The sequence below is a fragment of the Pituophis catenifer genome, unplaced genomic scaffold, assembly GCF_029215685.1.
Source record: "Pituophis catenifer annectens isolate HBS135680 unplaced genomic scaffold, rPitCat1.0.hap2 SCAF_2, whole genome shotgun sequence".
Classification (NCBI taxonomy): Eukaryota; Metazoa; Chordata; class Lepidosauria; order Squamata; family Colubridae; genus Pituophis; species Pituophis catenifer.
This window is the reverse complement of record NW_027256882.1, coordinates 23,463,180-23,489,508: the sequence shown is the minus strand read 5'-3', so window position 1 is coordinate 23,489,508 and position 26,329 is coordinate 23,463,180. Positions and strand designations below refer to the sequence as shown.

The 26,329-nt window shown below is 46.2% G+C and overlaps 1 pseudogene; it reads right to left on the bottom strand.

Moving 5' to 3' along the window:
* Window positions 1–322: 322 nt before the first annotated feature.
* LOC139310000 (zinc finger protein 850-like) lies at window positions 323–25,204 on the bottom strand (annotated as a pseudogene).
* Between the last annotated feature and the right edge of the window lie 1,125 nt (window positions 25,205–26,329).

The following is a 26,329-nucleotide window of genomic DNA, read 5'->3' as shown; positions in this document are numbered from 1 at the left end:
CGAATGTTCACTAAATGAACCCTCCTTTTTCTTTTCATCCATTTCCCTTTTTCTTTTTAAATTCTTAGAATCATAGGACTAGAAGGGAGCAACCACAGAATAACAGAGCTGTAGTCTTCAGCTCCTACCTTCCTTGCCCAAGGCAGGAGTCCTTATACGGTTTCAGACAATTTCACATTAGATATTAGGTTTTTACACTCATATCAGATTTTCAAAATCATAATAAAATTGAATTTGGCAAGAAAATTTTCAAGGAGGCCATTTTAATGGACAAACACCAGGAGGCAAGATGTTCCAATTGGCAAGGAAAAGTATTCTCATCTTATACACCTGTAAGGTTTTCGTCCTGTGTGGATTTTTCATGTGCATCTGATTATCAGATAAAAATCTTTGCCAGGTTCTAAGCCCTGATAAAAGTTTCTCTCCAGTAAAAATTCACTGATGCTGAAAGAGTATTTTTTCAGGTAAACCATAAATTCAAACATTTAAAGTACATTTTCCTATATGGATTAGGGTGTGATTTTTAAGGGACGATTGACAAGAAAATGGTCTCCCACCATCTAAGAGTTTCTAACCCCCCTCCTTTATGAACTCTTATATGACTTCTAAGAGTTGAATAACTATGAAAAACTGTTCTAGTATCAGGGCCTATCAGGGCTTTTCCCATGTGAGTTTTCTAATGTCTCGCTTTTGAGCAAAACATTACCAGACTCTATGCATCTCTATGGCTTCACTCGCGTATGGACCTTTTCATGCCTTGCAAGGTGTTGTTTTCGGGAAAAACCTTTCCCACACTCCCCACACAGGTACGGCTTCTCCCCCGTGTGGATTCTCTGATGAGCCCGTAGTCGTGTTTCTGTGACAAAACTTTTCCCACATTCCCCACATTTATAGGGCCTCTCTCCTGTGTGCCCCTTCTGATGTCTCCGAAGTTCAGCAGACTCCACAAATGTTTTCTCACATTCTGGGCACTGATAAGGTCTTTCTCCAGTGTGAAGTTTCTGATGTCGAATTAGGTGTTGCTTATAGCCAAAACATCTCCCACATTCTGGGCACTGATAGGGGCTTTCTCCGGTGTGGAGATTCTGATGTTGAATTAGGTGTTTCTTATAGCCAAAACATCTCCCACATTCTGGGCATTGATAGGGTCTTTCTCCGGTGTGAAGTCTCTGATGTTGAATTAGGCGTGACTTTCTGCCAAAACATTTCCCACATTCTGGACACTTTTCATTTTTCTGCACATGCGCACGTGCGAACGGCTTCTCTCCTTTGTGAATCCTCTCATGTTTTCTAAGATAATATTTGCAATGAAAAGTTTTCTCACACTCCGGACATTTATATTGCTTCTCTAAGTGGCTTCTCTGATGCTTCCGAAGTGTACCTTTCTGGGTGAAAGATTTCTCACACACTGAGCATTTGTGGTTTCTTTCACCTGTATGGATTTGGCAGTGAATTCTAAGGGATGATGAATGAGCAAATGCTTTCCCACATTCTAAACATTTGAACTTTTTTTCCCCTCTGTGAACATTCTCATGCCTCCTGAGGCTTTCTTTTATACGGAAAAATGTTCCACACTCGATGCACTTATAGGGCTTCACCCCTGTATGGATACTCTGATGTCGAACAAGACCTTCCTTAAAAGAAAAACATTTATCACAATCCTTACATTTATATAGCTTTTCTCCCGTGTGCGTCCTTTGGTGGCTCCGAAGTTTAGAAGAACTGACAAATCTTTTCTCACATTCTGGGCATTGATAGGGTCTTTCCCCAGTGTGAATTCTCTGATGCTTCAGCAGGTCTGATTTGCTGGAAAAACACTTCCCACATTCTAGGCACGTTTTGCTTTCCTCTTTTGTGTGCGTTTTATTATGTTTGGAAAGAGTTGAGCTCCGAGTGAAACATTTTCCACAGTCGAAGCATTTATAAGGACTCTGCCTTGTGTGACTTTTCTCATGTTTTCTAAATAATTGTTTATTACGGAAAGATTTCCCACACTCCAGACATTGATAGGGTTCCCCTCTGGTGTGGATTTGCTGATGTTTAAGCAGCTCTGAGTTTTGGGGAAAGCACAGCCCACATTGCACACACTTGCAGGGCTTCTCTTCAGTCAGGCTGTTCTGAGGCCTAGAAAGACGCCGTCTCTCAGGAAATCTTCCCCAGCGCTTCCAGGATTCCTGAGATCTCTTTCCCTGGTGGATTCGCTGATGGGCTCCAAGGTCCGAGCCTTTAGCAAAACGCTCCCCGCACTCTCCACATTTGTAAGGCTTCAGTCCAGGGTGGCTCCGGAGATGTATGGCAAAGCTCCACAATCCAGGAAAGGAGTTCCCACAAAGGAAACACAGGTGGGATCCATTCCCCTTATGCAGCTTCTGGTGGATCAAAAGGAGGGACCGGTGACCAAAGGATTTCCCACACTTGGAGCATCTGGAGAGTTTCTCCTGATTTCTCTGAGGGGACCTTTGGTCAAAGTGTTCCCCCCTCTGCATAGTCTCCAGGGGCTGCTCACTTCCAGGGCTTTCCATCATGGGAAACTCAAACAAGCAGAACTTTGGCCAAAAGGCTGGAAGACGGGCAGGAGGATGGGCTCCAGCATGAATCCAAAAACTGAGAAGATGAAACCTCTGGTCCCGGTGAGTGACCCAGATTGGGTCCTGCAAGCAGAACTTTGTCCAAAGGGTTTCTTGGTGGCACCTGCAGGATGAAGATAAAAGAAGAGAAGGAGAGAGGAAGATTTAGTTTCTTTGGCTCTCCAAATAGCCGAAATAATAGCTGGAAGACTATATCCCCTCCCCCAGAATCAAAGCAATGCTGGGATCCTCCCTGTGGAGCTGGCCTCCCCTTCCCTTTTCTTAGCATGATGGCTGACAGACTCCCTGTTGCCCCCCATTTGTCTGCCTGAATTGGGGATGATCCCTGCCTTTTCCTTTTTGCCCTGTGTTCGGGTCGGTGATGCTACATGAAGTGAGACAAACTGCAAAGAGCCCCCATAGGATTTATATGTGCCAGGTAGAGCTACTTGTGTACAGAGTACAACCCATGAACACTGTTCTTTGGGCCAGCACAGATTGAATATGTCTCCCTCCAAGATTGGCTTCCTATTGTTGCTTTATTGTTTAGGGAGGATGCAAATACATTGATTGGGGCCAGCAATGCAGTTTGAACACAATAGGGAACAAACAGGTTCCATTTTAAAAAATTGACCGTATATATGAACTTAAAGAGGAAGACCAATGGAAGTGTGTCATTTTTAGAAGAAAACAACAACTGAGAGCAATGTCTCCTCCTCCACTTCAATGAAGCCCCTCTGGGACTGAACAATCACTGTCATGTTCTCCCTCTAGAAGGGAATATGCAGTCACCCACAAAAGAGCAGTCTTCAACAGTTTCTAAAAAAGAGGCCAAACCCAGCATTTCTGCAACAGGATGAAAACATCACAGAATTTTCTAGGGAAAGAAGGTGAGTTTCAGTGACAGGCGATTCAATTCTTAGGGGAAGAGAAACTATAGTCTGCAGAGCAGATAGTCAATCTAGGCAGGTATGTTATCTCCCTGAAGCAAAAATCAAAGATGCAGCAGAAATAATCAAAGCCATGGAGTACTACCCCTTTCTTCTCCTGCATGTGGAGACCAATGACACAACAATGAATCTGAAAAGAGCGGATGTGGTTCCCATTTCCAAGAAAGGAAGAAAAAAAAAAGAGACCATGGAAACTACAAAACTACAATATCTGGGCAGATCCTGGAAAAGATAATAAAAACACAGATCTGCAAACATCTAGAAACAAAGTTATAATTAAAAGCCATTATGGGTTTGTTAAAACCAGATCATGCCAAAACAATCTTATTTCGTTCTTTGACAAAAAAGGTTAGTCTAACGTAGAGAAAAGAAGGATTGGGAGTGACATGATTGCTATTCCAGTATTTGAGAGGCTGCCAAAAAAGAAGAAGAGGTCAACCTGAGGGCAGGACAAGAAACAATGGAAAGAAATGAAGGAGAGAAGCAACCTCGAATTAAGGAGAAATCTCCTAACAGAGAGGACAATTAATCAGTGTAACAACTGGCCTTCCGAAGTTGTGGCTGCTACAATACTGGAGGCTTTAAAGAAACGAATGGACAGAACCCGTCTGAATTGGTATAGGACAGTTGTCGACAACCCGTGGCTCCGGCTCTTTCGTCCCTCCCCTGTGGCTCCCTGTTGGGTGATCCCACCACTGGCCGGCCCCACCCCTTACCTTCCCCTCCCAGTCCCCCCACAGGAGTCTTTGAGTGTGATTTCTCTGCCTTCTCTGTTCCCACCCCGAGCTGAAGCGAAACAAATGGGCCAGGGTACCCATCCTTGCTAAGGAGCCCCACTGAGCCCGCTTGCAAACTCCGCTGAGGGTGGCTCCAAATGTTCGGTTCTTGCGTTCCTCCCAGCCATCGCTGCCTGCTCTGCTCTCACCAGCTAGAGGTGGGGCTCTGTGTTGCTGCCTTCCAGATGGAGAGCCACGTTTGTTTGCTTGCTGGCCGCCTCCAAGGAGGGACCTGCCCTCAGGCCACCAGGGCCCCCACCATGCGGGGAGAGAGGGAAAGGGAAGGGGATTATTTCCTCAACAGGATCCAGATTGGAGTTCTTCTTTCTTTCTTACAAATCAAATAAAAGAAAAAAAAAGAAAGAGTTGCCTTATTTTGCATGGATCTTCAATGCTTGGCTTTACCTGCCATGGCCCAAGTGGTTGGATTCACACAATATGTGAAGCCGGGCAGGAGAGCATGGATAGATGGATGGATGGATAGACAGACAGACAGATAGAGAGACAGATGAGACAGAGAAAGAAAGAGGCAGAGAGAAAAAGAGAGAGAGAGAGATACCCATTCCCTACAGAAATCACCAAGAGCCACAAAAGCTGGCTATGCATGGCTGGGGTGATGGGCTGTTTTCTACAATAAAGCAAGGTCATGCGCACACTTGAAAGTAAACCAGGAAGCCAGTAATTGGGCAGTTTGTCTGGCAATATGCAGTTGTAAAGCTTGTAACAATTCTGGGTGGTTAGAAGGCTGATAAAAGTAACAAGGAGTTAGGCAACTTGCAGACCTCAGCTCAAAGACAGGAACAGAGATGGCCTGCAGCCAATAAAAACGTGCATTAGATAACTCCCGAGGCTTTCATTAGCCAAGGCTTAGGAATAGGTCCCTTCCCGCCCTATTCTGAGGGACAAAACCCACCAACAAGGGGCTGCCACATCACAGCCTCCTTCAGAGCAAAACTAGGCAAATAATGTTTTTTTTTTCCTACTCAGCTTGGTAGAAAGAAAAGTAAGTAATTGAAATACTAAGATAAAAGCAAAGAACATCAATTCTTCTCCATTTGGGTGACAGGGAAAGAAAGTGGATCTTTTCTCCCTTGGGAGGAAATGAGCTCAATTCAAGCAATTTAACCCTTTTCCCCCCAATAAAGAAAACCCTCCACCCCCGATTGAAGGGAGGCGGCGGCCATTTCCTGCATGGACCCCATAATCCCCCCTGAGACCCTGGAGAGAGAAGCCCCGCCCTTTGCCCTCCGTGGGGCGGGGCTTCCTCTCCCCCCCCCACTTTGCCCAGCGGCTCCCCGTCCAGCCCCGCATCCACCCGGGACCCTCCTGGCACCCCTGGCTCAGCGGGCCCTCGGGGCGACCTTCCTCCGGGCAGCCCCAGGGAGAGCGGGAGCCCCACCTGCCCGGAGCGGGGCCGAGGAGCAGCCTTGCCGGACAGCCAAGAATTCGCCCAGCCGCAAGTGGGGAAACCACAGAGAGGGAGGAAGAATAACAGGACGTTCCTAGAGAGGCCCCACAGAGGCTTCTCCCCGCCTTTTCCGGCCCATTTTCCACTGTGGGAGGTGAGAAGACGCTCTAGCCCATCCTTCCTCTCTTCCGCTGGGAGCTGCTACAGTTTCGGGGTCCCGGTAACGCCGCTTCCCTCTCGGAGGGAGCTGGAGGAGCCGCTTCTTTCCCAGCCGGGCGGAGTCCGGAGAGGCTTCTTCCAGGATTGTTTGGGGAGGGGGGGGACTTGGACGCGGGAGAGGCTACAATTTCCCCCTTTTGTGCCCTTCGGGGGGTCAGGAAACACCGTCCCATAAGCTTTGCTTTCATCGTGGTTTGCTGACTGTGGGTAACTGGTCGGTTTGTATAACTTTCCAAGCCCCGAATGAGCAAACCTTCAGAAGAAGAGTTGGGAGGGAGCCCTGAGGTCATCTAGCCCAACCCCCTGCCTTAGCAAGTGATCTTACTACCCCATCCCAGACAAGGGACTTCTTCTGAAAACCCTCCACTGATGGAGCACCCACAACTTTTGGAGGGAAGCCGTTGCACTGGTTAATGGTTCTCTCAGGAAATTCTCCTTAGTTCTGGGCTGGATAATCCCCTAGTTTATTTTCCAGCCATTGCTTCTTGTTCTGCCTTCGGGTGCTTTGGAACATAGGTTGTCCCGCTCTTCTTTGTGACAGCTTCTCCAATATTGGAGGGCTGCCATCCTGTCACTTCCAGTCCTTCTCTTCGTTGAACAAGACATAACCAGTTCCTGCAACATTTCCTCTTATGCTGTAGCCTCCACTCCCCTACTTATCTTTCCTGTTCTTCCCTGCACCCTTACTAGTCTCAACATCTATTTTATATCGTGAACAACAGGAATTGGAAGGGAACTTGAAGGTCTTCTAGCCCAACCCCTGTCCTAACAAGTGATCCTACTACACCATCCCAGACAAGTGACTTCTTCTGAAAACCCTCCACTGATGGAGGGACAACTTCAGGATGAAGATAAAAGAAGTGAAGGAGCGAGGAAGATTTATTTTCTTCGGATCTCCAAATAGCCCAAACAATACTGGAAGACTATATTCCCTCCCCCCACCCCCACCCCGAATCAAAGCAATGCTGGGATCCCCCCTGCAGAGCTGACCTTCCCTTTCCCTTTCCCTTTTTTTTTAATTAAAAAGTTTTAAAAAGTTTACATATATATCCCCCCTTCCCTCCACCCTCCCCAATCCTCTCCCTCCCACCCACCCCCTCCCTACTTCCCAGAGCAAAATACAGGGTATAACATTCAACAATCATAATCTAACATAGACTAATTAATTATAACCTCTTACATCTCTCTAATACTTTAACTCCCCATTTACCAAACTAAATTTGGATACATAATAACATCTATCTATTCGTAAACTATTTGAAATTTTTTAGTCCGGTATTTATTTTGAATATAATCTATCCATCTTCTCCATTCTATCATATATTTCTTTTTTTTTTATTTTTTTTTATTTTTTTTATTGAAAAAGTTTTCAAATACAAATTTCCCCCCCCTTTTTTTTCCCCCCTCCCCCTCCCTAACCCCCCCTCCCCACCCATCCCCCCCTGTGACTTCTTCGTAACAAAAAAACCCTAATTCATAACAGATTACTTACTCCCTCCTCAAAATACTGACCTTTACTTACTAAAAATATTATAAATATTATAACCTCCCCCTTTATCCATACATTTCAGAAAAGAAGAAAAAAAAACATTATACTATAACTATTATAAAATAACTTCTAATTTAGCATAATAGTGTTTTATATCTATATATTATTACAACAATTCAAAACCACCTTCCACTTTAAAACTATACGATAAGTCCTACTTTAATATTTAATCTTCTATATATATTACTATAACATTTCAAAGCGGCCTCCCCATAAAATCTAATTTAACATTTATTCCACTCTATCCATTTCCTCCACTCCCCTAAATGTATCACTTAAAAATCCCTTTTCTTAAACTAATCAGTCTGTAGCTAGCTTATTCACCCACTGTCCTGCAAATTTACCATACACAACAATTCTTAATATCTTTAATTCACTGCCCACACTACTTAAAAATATATATATATATATTCCATTATATCTAAATAAAAAAAAAGAAAAGACAATGACTTTAAATTTATAGTCCATATAATATCTTCTTTGAGGTCTTTCCACTGGATTGTTAAAACCAACATCCATAATAGGGTAACATAGCTTGCTGATGCAACAGTTTATTCAAGATCTTCAATCATATCTGCCCCCATCAGTAGTAAATATCTTCTTATATGTATAAAAGTAAAAACAACCACCCGAGTGACATTATAATTATATTCCATATAATAATAATTGTGGGTTTCATCAGGATTATTGATTTCCATCATCGTAGTGGGTAACAACCGGATCTTCTGCATGCCCCAGCATGATTCTCTTGCCTTATGATTCAAGATAATTATAATATATTTATCAACACAAAAAGAAATTTCAAAGTGGATAATTCAAATCCATCAGTTTGAGGCTCTTTCCACGTCCCAAAATTACGGCAATGCAGAGATCTGCCACTATCCTCAGGATGATATTAACCAATATGTCGCCTCCTCTATGTTTTCACATAATCATTCATATTTTAAAGTCACTGGCTTCACTGTTGCTTGAGTTAGAAATTTCTATTTTTATACAACCTATTTCTTTTTTTTTTTGTTTTCTTTTTGTGGGTTTGACTTCCATCCTGGTTTCCTTTCTACAGATTGTGTGTCAACTGGTCGGTTTTCATTCTGCTTTGTAGATTGGTCTTGTTGATTTTGTTTTTGTGTCTTGCCTTGATAAGTCATCACATTAAAATCAGATGGCACTTCTCTCAAATTTGTAGATAATCCAGCTGGGGTGTCCGATAAATCCAAAGGCAATTTATCTGGTACAGTCTCTGTAATTCGATATTTTCCCTTTATTTCCAGCTCCTTCTGCTTATCCTGTATTATACCTGAAGATGTTAAATTCATGTTCAACCTATTTTGATAAAATTCTTCCGCTCTTTCAATAGTATTTAACTGATATCTTTCTCCTTGATGTCTCAGTATAATACCAACTGGGGCATTCCACCTATATGGGATATTTCTCTTTTTTAACTCAGACACCAGAAAACCAAATTTCTTCCTTTCTGTTAATATCTTAGGTGGGAGTTCCTTGTAGATCCATATCTTTCTTCCATACAATTGCAAATTAGAATTGAAGGAATTTTGCACAATATTATTCCTAATTTCCTTGTCCGTAAAATAAATCACCACATCTCTAGGCAGTTGCCTTTGCTTAGCAATCCAGGAATTTATTCTGAAAACTCTGTCAATCCTACAAAACACTTCCTCAGGTTGAACCTTTAAAATCCCAGCTAGAATTTCAGAAGATATTTTCCTTAAATCATCTCTATTATTTTCCTGCAAACCTCTCAGTCTTATCGCATATTCTGTAAAATTATATTGTACCATTAGAACCTCTTTTTCAATCCTCTGTTGCAGATTTTCTACATTACCAGACTTTTGGTCAGCATCCATTTTAGGTTTTTCTTCTGAGCTATTATCCTGAGTGTTTATCAAATCATTTTCAATTTTTTGAATTCTATTGTCCAATTTATCTTGAATTTCATCCATTTTAGACTCTAGTAAATTAGTATTTGTATCCAACTGTATCATAAATTCTGAAAAACCATTAACCACTTTTAAAATTTTTCGCTCCAAAAAATCAAACTTAGATTTTACCAATTCTTTAATTTCCTGCTTAAATTTTTCAAGATGCTGATTCACAATCTCATCCCTTCTTTCAATTTCCTCTAAGAGAAATTCTATTATATTAAAATCAGGTTTCTGAGACTGAAGAGTTAAAACTTGTTCCTTTAAATTGTTGGTGGGGGAATCCCCCCCCCTACTTGTTTATCTGACTTTGTAAGTCTCAGTGCCATGTTTCCGCCCAGGCAGGCTTTGTTAAAAAGAAAAAAAAAAAAAACAAGAAGAAAGACTTCTTTCCAATCAACAACAATATCAAGTCTCCAGGAAAAAAAAGAAAGAAAAACACAGGAGCGAAGTTTTGTCTACAAATGTAGCCAGTGGTATTTATTCCGCTACATTGTAATAATAGAAAACGGAAGGACTTTTCCTTTCTGCCTCTTCTCCAGCTGCTGCAAGCGCCATTTTAAAAGGCTTTCCCCCCCCCTTTCCTTTCCTCTTTTCTCTTAAGTAATTTTTTTAAAAGATAAGTAAAATACTTGCGGTTCAGTATTACAGATCCAGCTCACATTTTCTTTGAGTAATCTGTTAGATTCACAGGCTTGCTCTTGACGCCTGGCTCTGCATTAGCAGAGGTCTCCCAAAGCCCGGAGCAGCGGCTGGGGATATGGGGCATCTCATCCGCTCCGTCCCAAAAGAAAAAGAAAAACTTTTGGGACTCTGCAGAGAGTTCTACCCACCCCTGCCGGCTCTATCTCCGTTTCCTCATGGAAACGGAGTTTTTTCGAGCCGCCGTTCCGTTGTGAAGGCGGCTCTGACAGGCAGTGGAAGCTGACGATCCCAAAGGAACGTCTGGCGGCGGCCAGCAGCAAACAGGAAGTCCATTCTATCATATATTTCTCATTTGAATAGTCCTTCAAATATGCTGAGATCTTTGCCATCTCTGCTAAATTTGCTACTTTTAATATCCATTCTTGAGTAGTAGGCAAATCTACCTTCTTACAGTACTGCTCCACCAACAATCTTGCTGCAGTTATTAAATTCAGGATTAAATTAGTCTCTATAACCGTATAATCCGTGATTATACCCAACAAAAATAACTGTGGAGTAAACTTTATCCTCTTTTTAAGAATATTTTGAATAATCCACCAAATTTTTATCCAAAATGCTTTAACCTTTTTACAAGTCCACCATACATGAAAATAAGTAGCGTCATCACAATCACATCTCCAACATTTAGATTGTAAATTCAGATACATACAAGCTAACTTTTTGGGATCTAAATGCCATCTATAAAACATTTTGTAAAAGTTTTCTCTCAAATTTTGCGCTTGTGTAAATTTTACATTTCTTACCCGTATCTTTTCCCATGTTTCCATCATTATTGGTTGTTCAAAGTTTTGTGCCCATTTTATCATACAATCCTCAACTCTGTTTCCGAGTCTGTTTCTATCAATATATTATACAACCTTTTTATATGCATTTGACTCTGGTCTCTAATTTGTTTTACCAAATTTTCTTCACTTTGTATAATACCAATGTTCTGATCTTTTCTCCATCTAGCTTGTAATTGTACATACTGAAACCAAGTTTGGATTACCCTTTTTTCCCTTAATACCCTCAAGGGCTTTCACTTTAATATACCTCTCTCTGTATTAAGAATTTCTTTATATGTGATTACATCCTGTCTTTGTTCTATACTTATATTCTCTATCGCGTGTCTGGGTACTGTCCATATAAGTATCTTGCCATTTAATTTATATTTATATTTCTTCCAGACACGCAATAAGGCATTCCTTAATATATGACTTTTAAAAGTCCTATCAACCTTCTTGTCATACACTAAATAAGCATTGTTAGGATATGGTTTGAGCCTAACTAGTTGTCCAGGCAATATATGTGTTCTGTAACTTTAATATGAATATGTATTGTGTGACTTTAAAGTTTTACTGCTGATTCATTGTAATGCTGAGTCATGCTGTAATTAGTTGTGAACCTATTTAAGAAAGGTACTGTAAAGTATCCAGTTGATGATAAGCTACCATTGTGTGAGGAGTGCTATCCATTGTGCTATCATCGTTGGATGGATCTGCTACCATCGTGGTTTGTGAACCAGAGTGAGTTTGTTATTCTAACCAACTACTGTTTGTGTGGTAAGAAGATTTTGTATCACTGGGCTGATTTAACTGGCAAAGACTTGGATTGATTTAAAGACTATGAGATTGTTTTTTCACTATAAAGTAAACTTTTGATAAACCAGTTTGCACATCTCTTATTCATTGCTCTCAGCAACGTTTCTCTGTGCTCTACACTCTGCTGGTTGGTAACACAACAAAAATATCCTTAACAAGCATGCCAGCCGAAAACCAAATCATATCCTTCTATATTCAATATTCTTTCATTTGTTAAATTAATCCAATCACTAATTGCTGATAAGACAGCTAGTATAATTTTAAATTGGGCATTTTCAAACCTCCTCTTTCATGTATATCTTGCATTGTTTTTAATTTAACCCTTGGTTTCTTCCCTGCCCAAACAAAATTATTAATGCCCTTCTGCCATTCTTCCAAGTTCGCATCCTTTTTAAGTATTGGTATCATTTGAAAAAGGAATAAAAACTTAGGCAAAACATTCATTTTTACTACTGCTATTCTACCCAACAAAGACAGTTGTAATTTTTTCCAATTATCCATCTCTGTCTGTATTTTATGGCATAATGATTCAAAATTATACTTATATAATTTCCCATTTGAAGTTGTAATATAAACTCCTAAATATTTAACCTTTTTAACTATCTCACATCCTTTCCCTTTTCTTAGCACAATGCGAGGGGATGGCTGACAGAGTCCCTGTTGCTCCCCATTTGCCTGCCTTAACTGGGGATGATCCCTCCCTTTTCCTTTTGCTCGGTTGGGGGGGGGCAGGGTAGTGATTCTATGATGTGACAGAAACTGCAAACAAAAACCAACCCATAGGATTTGTATGTGCCAGGTAGATCTAATTGCGTACAGAGTGCAACCCATGTAGGTACTCATGGACACTGTTCTTTGGGCCACCACAGATTTAATATGTCTCCCTCCTAGAATGGCTTCCTATTGTTGCTTTATGGTTTAGGGAGGATGCAAAAAGATTGATTGGGGCTAGCAATGCAGTTTGAACACAATAGGGAACAAACAGCTTCCTTTACACAAATTGACCCTATATAATTTCTTCTGCGATCCCCAAGATGGCACTGTCTGTGTGAGATACGCCTGATGATGGGATGGTTTCTGGTCGTTTGGGGGTTTTGGGAGCTGATTTGACCATCTGCGGCTCCATCCCCAGCTACGAGAGTCTCTGCCCAGCCTGTTGAGGGCTTTTTCGCCCTCCGGAACATCATGGCTGGGTCGGAGCCGACGCGGGAGGCGCCGTGGGAGGATGGCGATGGTGGCCTGGGTACGGCAGCCTTTTTAAGCGCCGGAGGCCACGGAGGCCGGAGCGGCAGTGGCTGTGGGCGGGCGGCGGCGGCGGTATGGAGCGGGCCCTCCCCTCCCAGGCCCTGGATATCTTTCTGGTGGTCCTGGGATATGTCGAGGGGCCTGGTTCCAGATGGTGTTGACGGCGGCAGCTGAGGCGGCAATGGCAGCTGCGGCTCGATGGCAAGATGATGGCAGCGGCCTGGTGCCTAGCAGCAAAGTAGAGGAGGAGATATGGTCGGCTTATCTCTGGCTTTACCATCAATTACCAGCTGAAACTGCAGGGATTCACAGACCCCCCCTGTGACCGGGGGGGCTGGAGTGTGGAGGTTGGAGACACGACTAGGGGGATTTATGAAGTTCTGGGGGTTGGAGAGGCTGGAGGGCGGCCAAGGACTGGTCATCTGGTCGCCTCGGGTGGTCTTCCCCCCCCATCTGTGGCCTGGTCTCTGGTTTATATGGCCATCCACTTCCAGATTGTGTCCAGCTGCATGTTATCCCTTTCCTTTTGGACATCTTCCCTCCCTCAGATCTAATATCATCTTGCCTCTATGGATCAGCTTCCTTTTTCATCTGAGCCCCCAGCTGGAGGGAGTCTGGGCAATTGTTATGCGGGAGCTGAGGGAGCTGCTGCCTTTTTCCATTGCGCTGCTCCTCCAATCCATGGACGGGTAGTATCTTCTAGTTGCTGGGCAGAACTGAGTGCAGATCACTTCCAATTGGCTGGCCACGCCCACATCGTCCAATCATCTCCAGTCTTTCTCACTCAGTTGCTGTGAGAACTGGAGAAATTGAGTGCTCTCTTATTTCTATGATCCTTCCATTATTTTATTATTTTAATTTCTTATTTTTGTGTTTTACTTGTATTGATTTGGATTGCTGCTGAACGGGAGGAGTTTGGGGCTCCAAACCGTCCCGTCAATCTCCCTGTCCATCGGGACAGCAGCTCACCGGATCCCGACCCGGCTGGGCGGGTCCGCGTTGCTGACAGCCGCTGACATCGTGAGTTAGACCTGGGGGGCGTTTAACCAGCAGCGACCCCTCAGCTCTTCATTAGCGGCTCCGGAGCGCTTAACCGGCCTGGGGGCGGCCTCCGAGACTTGCGCTCATCAGCTGGGAGGCGCGGCGTGCCTTTCCGCGACCTCCGCTTCGAGCGCCGGCGAAGAGGGCGATTTCGGCACTTTTAAACCAGCGAGAAGCCGCCTGCCGCGCGTGCTGGCTCTGCGCAATTTGTGAGGCCCTATTCACCACCAGAGCAGCGCAACGCCTTGGGAGGTAGTGTCGGGCCCAGGGCAGCCATTTTGGACTCAACTTGTCGGCATGGGGCCGCCATTTTGTGGGCGCTTGACTGACAGCAGGCTTATCTGAGGCCTCAGATCAGCGCCGTTTGTCTCCTGCACCCTTAAAAAACCAGGGTAACTGGCACTTTTGGCTTCAACCTGGCATGGACTTCTGACTAGCCCCTCTAATCGCCCCATATTGGTCTTCAGGCTAACTTAACTAGCGCATTCTAAGTTTGTTGCCTGCAAATAAGGGCCTGTATTACAGTGGACTAAAGCAACTGCTACTTGCAATTACTACAAGTTCGACTCTCACCAGGCACAGGCCTTATTGATTGGGTTGAGCTCAGCAGCTTCTGAGCCTGTTTGAACCCTAATCCCTTCTGTCCTCACTGTGGGCAAAATTCTTTTTAGTGAGCCTCGGTGTTGACAATTTATTTGCCTGCCTGTATCTATCCAAGCAAACTAATGGCGGATCTAGCTTTGTCGTCTGATTCAGAGGGCGCTAGCAATTATCCTCCACCTGAGCATAAGTCACGGCCAAAAAGGGCTAAATCCAGGTCTCACAAGGCTTCTAAAACGTCTGCAGCTAACAAGGCGGAACAGAGGAGGCATCAAGCCTTGGAAAGACAATTTGAACGGGCTCAGCAACAACAACAATCATCGTTGCCAGAGCAACCCCTTTGTTCAGAGGAACGGGCGGGTACCTCCAGAGACCCCCAAGTTAGGGCCTCTTCTAATCTGCATCGTTCCAGGGGAGTCTCTATGTCACTGCCTGATGTCTCCATTCCCTCGAGATCGGATACTCTTGTAAGCCGCAATGTCCCTGAGGCTACCTTTACTCCTACTGCGGCGGGGCTCCGCCCGGAGGTGCTGGCCAATCCGGCGAGTTTTCACTCTCTTTTATCCGACGCACTGGCCAAAATTTTGGCGGCTGGTATCCAACAGGAGAAGGCGGATTTAATTTCTGAAGCTGGGCCTTCTCAGGCTCCAACTCAGCCCTCAACACAGGTAGCCACTTCCGCCAGACACCATTCCCAAGACTCTTCTTCGGAGGAAGTGGAGGAGGGGGAAATTTGCCCTGAGGATATCGAATTCTCAGACGATGACGACCTCCCCCCTGAGAAACCAGCGTTCAAGAATCTTTTCCGACCTTCTTTTTTCAAGTCCTTACTTCATAAGGCCAAGAGGGCCACCAAATTTGGTATCAGTAACATGGACACAGACAAGGACCAGTCCTCAGCCCCCATTGACCCTCTATTCCAAGTGTCGGAGCAAGATAGGGACGTGATCCCTTGCCCTCCACTATTCTCCAATGTCATAACATCAGCATTTGGCCAGCCGGGCTCACTTACATCCCCCAGTGGTCTTGACAAACGTCTTTATGCTGCAGACAAAGAGTTGGAAGACATCCTTGCCATGCCTTCGGTGGACTCTCCGGTCGCTAACTTGTCTTCTTCTGCCCTGATGACTTCGGATGTGGTCGATGGCCTCAAAGCAGAAGACCGTAAGATGGAACTGGGGTTCCGCAAGGCACACCAAGCGGTGGCTTGGGCCATCAAGGCAGCCACCGCAACTTCATTCTTTAACAGGGCTTTCCTGATCTGGCTCCGCCAGCTGCAGGAGAGATTACCACCCACCGATACGAGGCTACACCAAGATATTAACAAATTGGTGGCCGCCACAGAGTATTCGGCAGATGCCTCACTAACAGAGGCCAAGTTTGCTTCGCGGGCCATAGCAGCGACGGTGACAAATAGACGGCTCTTCTGGCTTCGCAGTTGGAGGGCAGATAACAAGGCGAAGTGGAAGTTAGCGGCGGCTCCTTTCTCGGCCCCTTCTCTCTTTGGCGCTTGTTTGGACCCGATTCTGATTGAGGATAAGGACAAACGCAAGGTCCTGCCTTCCTCGTCTTCTTCCTACCGCAAACCTGAGCGAAGATTTCAACCTTACGCTCCGCGACAGTCCTTTCGGCCTTACTCAGCTGGCGGCGGCCAATACTTTCCGAGATCATATACCCAAACCTCGGACGGAACCTCAGACAGGCAGTCCTTTCGGGACAGGGGTAGGTCCCTTTCTCAATCGAAGCGTCCATTCAGAGGAGCCGGGTACCGTCTGGCTCGTAGAGGCAAGTGACTCGCTACGTCCGGGTCCCATTGGGGGTCGTCTCCAGCACTTCCATCTCCAGTGGGACCTCTCGACGACGGATGCTTGGATCCGCAACTTAATACGTCACGGTCTTTGCATCGAGTTTCATACCTTACCACCGAACAGGTTTCGGCGCTGCCCTGTACCTCGATGCCCAGTTCAAAAATGCCTCATGGAGGCAGAAATATCACACTTACTCTCGATCAACGCTGTGGAACCAGTTCCCAGGGGTCAGGAGCGAACCGGATTCTACGCTACCTTGTTTCTGGTGCCCAAGTCATCCGGGGGCCACAGAGGAATACTGAACCTGAAACAACTCAATCAATTTGTACTATATTGAAGGTTCAAAATGCAATAGCTCAGGTCGATTCTGTCTTCCATCAGACAAGGGGACTATCTGCAATCTGTGGATCTTCACGAAGCTTACCTTCATGTCCCGATTCACCCCCTGCATCGTCGCTATCTCAGATTCGAATACAACAACATGCATTTTCAATATTGCGCGATGCCCTTCGGCCTTTCCTCTGCACCCCGGACCTTCACGAAACTAGTAGCAGTAATAGCAGCCACCATCAGAGCTCGCTCAATACGTCTATTGTGTTATCTAGACGATATTCTGGTCTTGTCTCCCTCCCCTTCACAAGCAAGGAACGACATAGAGGTAGTTCTACAGACCTTCCAGGCCCACGGTTTCTCTATCAACCATCAGAAGAGTCACTTGATCCCTACGACCCGCCTCCAACATTTGGGAACGGTGATCGACTCAAGATTGGGCCAGGTGTTCCTATCCCCAGATCGCATTCTAGATATAAAGACGTTGGTGGGGCAGGTGCAGGCCCAGAGGAAGGTGTCACTCCTCTTACTGACTCAATTGTTAGGGAAGTTGATCTCGTGCATATTGGTGGTACCTTGGGCACGCAGGCACTCCCGGCCTCTTCAGTGGCTGTTACTTCCCTTTCAAAAGGCAAAACGCAGTACGTCCACCTATCAGATTCGACTACCTCCGCAGACACGACTGTCACTCACGTGGTGGAGGTCCCCCGCGCTTCAAAAAGGGTGCTTCTTCCTCCAGACAGACCGTCTGGTGCTGACCACCGATGCGAGCCTCCTGGGTTGGGGTGCCCATCTCCAGAACGACGTAGTTCAAGGTCAGTGGTCCCTAGCGGAGCGGTCGAACAGCATCAATTGGCTGGAGTTGAGGGCGGTTCGGCTCGCTCTGCGACATTTCAGCGAGGTCTTGGAGGGACAACATGTGCTAGTTCGAACGGACAACGTTACAACCAAGGCACACATAAATCGGGAAGGGGGCACACGATCCAGACTCCTGATGCTGGAATCGGAAAGGCTGTTAGCTTGGGTGGAACAACACACGGCATCTCTAGTGGCGGATCACATCTCGGGACGTGCCAATGTCACCGCGGATTGGCTCAGCAGGGAACACATCGACCCTGCAGAGTGGACACTGAATCCTGCCATTTTCAAGCAGATAGTAAGACGGTTCGGCCTTCCACGGGCGGACCTGTTTGCAACTCCCAAAAACGCACAGCTTCCGAGATATTTCATGCGCTACCCAACAGCTGGAGCGGAAGACTTCGACGCTCTACATTGTCACTGGCCTCCAGGACTCCTATATGCGTTTCCCCCTTTCCCCCTGATTCCACGTCTCATTCGGAAACTTCTGCTCGAAAAGGCCAAACTGATCCTCGTTGCTCCCCAGTGGCCTCGCAGACCCTGGTATGCCGACCTCATGGGCCTGTCCATTTTGCCATCATGGACGATTCCTCCTGCAACAGACCTCCTCAGCCAGGGAGCCATCTACCATCCAGATCCGCAGTGGCTCCGATTGACCGCCTGGCGCTTGAGCGGCTCAGACTGCGGAAGGACAGATTGTCAGACGATGTCATCCGTGTGATTCAGTGTGCCAGGCGGCCGTCAACCACCAGGATTTATGAAGCGTCATGGAGATCATTCTCGACCTGGTGCTCTGCGCATCATGTGGATCCGACTTCAGCGGATATCCCAGACGTCCTGGACTTCTTGCATGGTGGCCTGGCTAAAGGCCTGGCCCCTGCCACGCTTCGACGCCAGGTGGCCGCTCTTTCAACAGTCCTCGCATGTGAAAGCCACCGTACTCTATCACAAAATCCGCGAATTAAATCCTTCTTGCACGGGGCTACCAACCTTTCACCACCGGTTGTTCATCGGTACCCATCGTGGGACCTTACCCTTGTGCTTCAGGCTCTTACCACCACGCCTTTCGAACCGTTGGCTTCGGTATCTCTAAAATTTCTGACACTGAAGGTCACTTTTCTACTGGCCATTACGTCCGCGAGGCGTGTTTCTGAACTCACTGCTCTTTCAGTAAGGAAGGACTTGTGCACCTTTTACAGTGACAGGGTGGTGATGCGCTTGGATCCGACTTTCTTGACTAAGATAAACTCACATTTCCACAGGGCGCAAGATTTGTTCCTTCCTAACTTTTGTCCGAATCCTGGTCATCAGACTGAGCTTCTCTGGCATACTTTGGACGTTAGGAGGGCCCTTTGACGTTATATCAGACGCACCGAATCTTTTCGTCAGACAGAGTCCTTACTTGTTTCGTTCACCCCTTCCTCAATGGGACGCAAGGTTTCATCGGCTACAGTTGCCAGGTGGATCAAAGCTTGCATTTCAATCGCCTACGACATCCAAGCACGTCCTCGGCCGACTAAGATTTATGCACATTCAACACGCAGTGCGGCAGCTTCAGCAGCTTGGGCCACAAATGCTTCCGTCTTAGAGGTTTGTCGGGCGGCCTCGTGGGCATCGACTTCCTCATTTATCAGACACTATAAGGTAGACAAGTATGCTTCAGCTGATGCTGCTTTTGGACGTAGGGTTCTACAACAGGTGGCCACGACTCGAGGAGACAACGACAGTCAGCCCCCCGCCCAGGGCAATTGAACTTGGGTACATCCCGTCCATGGATTGGAGGAGCAGCGCATGGGAAAACGGACGTTGCTCACCTGAACGTCCATTTTCAGGGCGCTGCGACTCTAATCCATACCCACCCTGGGTCTGCCTGTTTTACTGTTGGTTTTACATGAGTTTTCGTTGACTGTTATAATTCCTTAGTTCTATACCTTTGTGAGGAAAGACTGGAGATGATTGGACGATGTGGGCGTGGCCAGCCAATTGGAAGTGATCTGCACTCAGTTCTGCCCAGCAACTAGAAGATACTACCCGTCCATGGATTGGAGTCGCAGCGCCCTGAAAATGGACGTTCAGGTGAGCAATGTCCGTTCACCAACGGAGGAACAGACCATCTGACCTTCCTGAGCCATTTCCATTCAGGCTAGCCACCGTGAGAGGGTGGCTTGGATCCCTACCTCTGATTTTGGCGAAATGACATGGGACTCCTCCCACTTCCATGAGAGGGCAGTGGAGTCCAGCTTGCCGGCATTGAGATCCATCTTGCTCCAGTACTTTTACACTATTCATCAAACCCCTGGCCAGACTTTTTACCTCTCATCCATGTTTATTGGACGTAGACGGCAGCTGTCGTTATTGCACTGCGAGATTCCCCCCCCTCACAGGCCTGGCCCTCCACTCTATCAAGGGCCTACCTTGATGATGGGTTTTGGAATCCCGAGAGGTGGCATGTGGCAAAGAGGGGGTTGAGGGGCTTTTTAACTTCATTTTTAACCAAAGTTTTAAAGAGTTCTGGGGGGAGTAGGGTTGTGGGTTTGGGGGATAACCCACTGAGGGGGAGGCCAGGTCCGACAGTAGGCTACATTACGGGGGGTGCGGGGTTCGGAGTCAATGAGCGGGTTAGAGTCCGTACTGAGGAGGGCGATACCATCAGTACTGTAAGTGGGAGGGGCAGATATGGTGGGAGCAGGGGGCCATATCCGGTTATGGGGGCGCGCTCCCACTGTTTCCGAGTGGTACGCACTCCGGCTGCTAATGCTCCTCTTGTTCCCCAGGTTGCGCAGATCTTCAGGGCCCGGGCCTTTGGCCGACGTTGTACAATGCCAGGTCTGTAGTAAATAAAGCCCCCCTCATTTGTGATCTTGTTCAAGAGGGGGGAGCGGACCTGGTTGGGCCAGGAAGGGGGGGTCCCCTTGTTGAAATGTGGCCACCAGGTTTCCGAGCATTCCATCAGCCGAGGTTTCGGGAGGGGAGGGGGGTAGCGGTTGTTATAAAGAAAGGTCTTGGTCTGAAGGAGGCCACTGTACCTCAGAAAGCCGGATATGAGTCCCTCTTTGTGAAGTGGGGTCATGGGGTGCAGATGGACTTGCTGATCACGTACCTGGCTCCCTGCCACGTGGCGGTGGCCCTGCCTGAGCTGCTCAATGTGATAGCCAGGATGAAGGTTGTTGAGAGTGTGGTGGTGCAACAGTTCCCCCAGTACCTGGATGAAGCGGTTTATCTCGATCCATTCCAGTCGGGCTTCGGGCCTAGGCACAGCACGGAAATGGCATTGGTTGCATTGGTTGCTGATCTCTGGAGGGCTCGGGACAGGGGCTGTTCCTCTGTCCTGGTCCTGTTAGATCTCTCAGCAGCTTTTGATACCATCGACCATAGTATCATGCTGCGCCGGTTGGAGGGGTTAGGGGTGGGGGGCACCGTGTGCGGTGGTTCTCCTCCTTCCTCTCTGACCAGTCGCAGTTTGTGTTGACGGGACCAGAGGTCGACCCCGAGGCGCCTTGTATGTGGGGTGCCGCAGGGGTCGGTCCTCTCGCCCCTTCTGTTCAACATTTATGTGAAGCCGCTGGGTGAGATCATCCGTGGTTTCGGAGTGAAGTACCATCAGTACGCTGATGACACTCAGCTGTACATCTCCACCCCGGACCACCCCAATGATGCCCTTGACGTGATGTCCCAGTGTCTGGAGGCCAAACGGATTTGGACGGGGAGAAACAGGCTCAAGCTCAACCCATCCAAGACCGAGTGGCTGTGGCTTCCGGCATCCCGATATAGTCAGTTGGTGCCATCTCTGACTATTGGGGGCGAGTCGTTGGCCCCCACAGAGAGGGCTCACAATCTGGGTGTCCTCCTGGATGCACGGCTGTCTTTAGAAGAACATGTGACGGCCGTGGCCAGGGGGGCTTTTTATCAGGTTCGCCTGATTCGCCAGTTGCATCCCTTTCTGGATCAGGACTCCTTGCGCACGGTCACTCACGCCCTTGTCACTTCCCGCCTGGACTACTGTAACACTCTCTACATGGGGCTCCCCTTGAAGAGCACCCAGTGGCTCCAACTGGTCCAGAACGCGGCCACGCGGGTGATTATGGGAGTGTCATGGCACTCCCATGTAACACACCTCCTGCGTGAGCTGCACTGGCTCCCAGTGGTCCTCCGGGTGCGATTCAAGGTGTTGGTGACCACCTTTAGAGCGCTCCATGGCTTAGGGCCTGGATATTTACGAGACCGCCTTCTGCCACCGCAAGCCTCCCACTGGCCAGTACGCTCCCACAGAGAGGGGCTCCTCCGGGTGCCGTCGGCCAGACAGTGTCGACTGGCGGCCCCCAGGGGGAGAGCTTTCTCTGTGATAGCACCTGCCCTCTGGAACGAGCTGCCCCCAGAGATACAGACGATTCCGGATTTATGTACTTTCCGTCGGGCCCTCAAAACCTTTTTATTTCATCAAGCCGGGCTGGCCTAATCTCTCCAATTGTGTAGTTTTAATTTGAATGTTTAAATGGGGAATTTTAACTGTCGGGCCAAATGGTTTAATATATTTTTAAATGGTTTTTTAAATTTTGTATTTGATGTTTTTTACTTCTGGCTGTTCACCGCCCTGAGTCCTTCGGGAGATATAAATTTAAATATTAAATTAAATTAAAATAATTGTTAGTATTTTCAGTGGTTCAGCCAGGACTGCAAATAATTGAGCAGGATGCAAAATGTAGAGAAAACTTCCTTATCTACAAAATATATATAAACATAATGCATGTGTACAATACGCATGCAGCTCTCTGCAACGTGATTGGAGAAAAAAGAAACTGAAACTGCAAGCACTGTTGCAGAAGCCAATGAACTCTGTACATAATTAAGGTAAGCCTTAACTCAATTCAAGCAATTTAAACTTTTTTTCCCCCTAAAGAAAACCCTCCACCCCCAAGTGAAGCGAGAAGGCGGCTATTTCTCTCATTGACCCCATAATCCCCCCTTAAACCCTTGAAAGAAAAGCCCCTTTGTCACAGGTTCCTTTTTTCAGTGCCACTGTAACTTCGAATGTTCACTAAATGAACCCTCCTTTTTCTTTTCATCCATTTCCCTTTTTCTTTTTAAATTCTTAGAATCATAGGACTAGAAGGGAGCAACCACAGAATAACAGAGCTATAGTCTAGTCCTACCTTCCTTGCCCAAGGCAGGAGTCCTTATGCGGTTCTAGACAATTTCACATTAGATATTAGGTTTTTACACTCATATCAGATTTTCAAAATCATAATAAAATTGAATTTGGCAAGAAAATTTCCAAGGAGGCCATTTTAATGGACAAACACCAGGAGGCAAGATGTTCCAATTGGCAAGGAAAAGTATTCTCATCTTATACACCTGTACGGTTTTCGTCCTGTGTGGATTTTTCATGTGCATCTGATTATCAGATAAAAATCTTTGCCAGGTTCTAAGCCCTGATAAAAGTTTCTCTCCAGTAAAAATTCACTGATGCTGAAAGAGTATTTTTTCAGGTAAACTATAAATTCAAACATTTAAAGTACATTTTCCTATATGGATTAGGGTGTGATTTTTAAGGGACGATTGACAAGAAAATGGTCTCCCACCATCTAAGAGTTTCTAACCCCCCTCCTTTATGAACTCTTATATGACTTCTAAGAGTTGAATAACTATGAAAAACTGTTCTAGCATCAGGGCCTATCAGGGCTTTTCCCATGTGAGTTTTCTAATGTCTCGCTTTTGAGCAAAACATTACCAGACTCTATGCATCTCTATGGCTTCACTCGCGTATGGACCTTTTCATGCCTTGCAAGGTGTTGTTTTTGGGAAAAACCTTTCCCACACTCCCCACACAGGTATGGCTTCTCCCCTGTGTGGATTCTCTGATGAACCCGAAGCAGTGTTGCTGTGAGAAAACTTTTTCCACATTCCCCACATTTATAGGGCCTCTCTCCTGTGTGTCCCTTCTGATGCCTCCGAAGTTCAGCAGACTCCACAAATGTTTTCTCACATTCTGGGCACTGATAGGGTCTTTCTCCAGTGTGAAGTTTCTGATGTCGAATTAGGTGTTGCTTATAGCCAAAACATCTCCCACATTCTGGGCACTGATAGGGACTTTCTCCGGTGTGAAGATTCTGATGTCGAATTAGGTGTTGCTTATAGCCAAAACATCTCCCACATTCTGGGCATTGATAGGGTCTTTCTCCGGTGTGAAGTCTCTGATGTCGAATTAGGTCTTGCTTATAGCCAAAACATCTCCCACATTCTGGGCACTGATAGGGTCTTTCTCCGGTGTGAAGTCTCTGATGTTGAATTAGGCATGACTTTCTGCCGAAACATCTCCCACATTCTGGACATTTTTCATTTTTCTGCACATGCGCACGCGCGAACGGCTTCTCTCCTTTGTGAATCCTCTCATGTTTTCTAAGATAATATTTGCAATGAAAAGATTTCTCACACACTGAGCATTTGTGGAGTTTCTCACCCATATGGATTTGGCAGTGAATTCTAAGGGATGATGAAGAAGCAAATGCTTTCCCACATTCTAAACATTTGAACTCTTTTTCCCCTCTGTGAACATTCTCATGCCTCCTGAGGTTTTCTTTTACACGGAAAAATGTTCCACACTCGATGCACTTATAGGGCTTCACCCCTGTATGGATACTCTGATGTCGAAAAAGACCTTCCTTAAAAGAAAAACATTTATCACAATCCTTACATTTATATAGCTTTTCTCCCGTGTGCGTCCTTTGGTGTCTCCGAAGTTTAGAAGAACTGACAAATCTTTTCTCACATTCTGGGCATTGATAGGGTCTTTCCCCAGTGTGAATTCTTTGATGTTTCAGCAGGTCTGATTTGCTGGAAAAACACTTCCCACATTCTAGGCACGTTTTGCTTTCCTCTTTTGTGTGTATTTTATTATGTTTGGAAAGAGTTGAGCTCCGAGTGAAACATTTTCCACAGTCGAAGCATTTATAAGGACTCTGCCTTGTGTGACTTTTCTCATGTTTTCTAAATAATTGTTTATTACGGAAAGATTTCCCACACTCCAGACATTGATAGGGTTTCCCTCTGGTGTGGATTCGCTGATGTTTAAGCAGCTCTGAGTTTTGGGGAAAGCACAGCCCACATTGCACACACTTGCAGGGCTTCTCTTCAGCCTGGCTGTTCTGAGGCCTAGAAAGACGCCGTCTCTCAGGAAATCTTCCCCAGCGCTTCCAGGATTCCTGAGATCTCTTTCCCTGGTGGATTCGCTGATGGGCTCCAAGGTCCGAGCCTTTACCAAAACGTTCCCCGCACTCTCCGCATTTGTAAGGCTTCAGTCCAGGGTGGCTCCGGAGATGTTTGGCAAAGCTCCACAATCCAGGAAAGGCGTTTCCACATAGAAAACACAGGTGGGATCCATTCCCCTTATGCAGCGTCCGGTGGATCAAAAGGAGGGATCGGTGAGCAAAGGATTTCCCACACTCGGAGCATCTGGAGAGTTTCCCCTGATTCCTCTGAGGGGACCTTTGGTCAAAGTGTTCCCCCCTCTGCATAGTCTCCAGGGGCTGCTCACTTCCAGGGCTTTCCATCATGGGAAACGCGAACAAGCAGAACTTTGGCCAAAAAGTTGGAAGACGGGCAGGAGGATGGGCTCCAGCATGAATCCAAAAACTGAGAAGATGAAACCTCTGGTCCCGGTGAGTGACCCAGATTGGGTCCTGCAAGCAGAACTTTGTCCAAAGGGTTTCTTGGTGGCACCTGCAGGATGAAGATAAAAGAAGAGAAGGAGAGAGGAAGATTTAGTTTCTTTGGCTCTCCAAATAGCCGAAATAATAGCTGGAAGACTATATCCCCTCCCCCAGAATCAAAGCAATGCTGGGATCCTCCCTGTGGAGCTGGCCTCCCCTTCCCTTTTCTTAGCATGATGGCTGACAGACTCCCTGTTGCCCCCCATTTGTCTGCCTGAACTGGGGATGATCCCTGCCTTTTCCTTTTTGCCCTGTGTTCGGGTCGGTGATGCTACATGAAGTGAGACAAACTGCAAAGAGCCCCCATAGGATTTATATGTGCCAGGTAGAGCTACTTGTGTACAGAGTACAACCCATGAACACTGTTCTTTGGGCCAGCACAGATTGAATATGTCTCCCTCCAAGATTGGCTTCCTATTGTTGCTTTATTGTTTAGGGAGGATGCAAATACATTGATTGGGGCCAGCAATGCAGTTTGAACACAATAGGGAACAAACAGGTTCCATTTTAAAAAATTTACCGTATATATGAACTTAAAGAGGAAGACCAATGGAAGTGTGTCATTTTTAGAAGAAAACAACAACTGAGAGCAATGTCTCCTCCTCCACTCCAATGAAGCCCCTCTGGGACTGAACAATCACTGTCATGTTCTCCCTCTAGAAGGGAATATGCAGTCACCCACAAAAGAGCAGTCTTCAACAGTTTCTAAAAAAGAGGCCAAACCCAGCATTTCTGCAACAGGATGAAAACATCACAGAATTTTCTAGGGAAAGAAGGTGAGTTTCAGTGACAGGCGATTCAATTCTTAGGGGAAGAGAAACTATAGTCTGCAGAGCAGATAGTCAATCTAGGCAGGTATGTTATCTCCCTGAAGCAAAAATCAAAGATGCAGCAGAAATAATCAAAGCCATGGAGTACTACCCCTTTCTTCTCCTGCATGTGGAGACCAATGACACAACAATGAATCTGAAAAGAGCGGATGTGGTTCCCATTTCCAAGAAAGGAAGAAAAAAAAAAGAGACCATGGAAACTACAAAACTACAATAT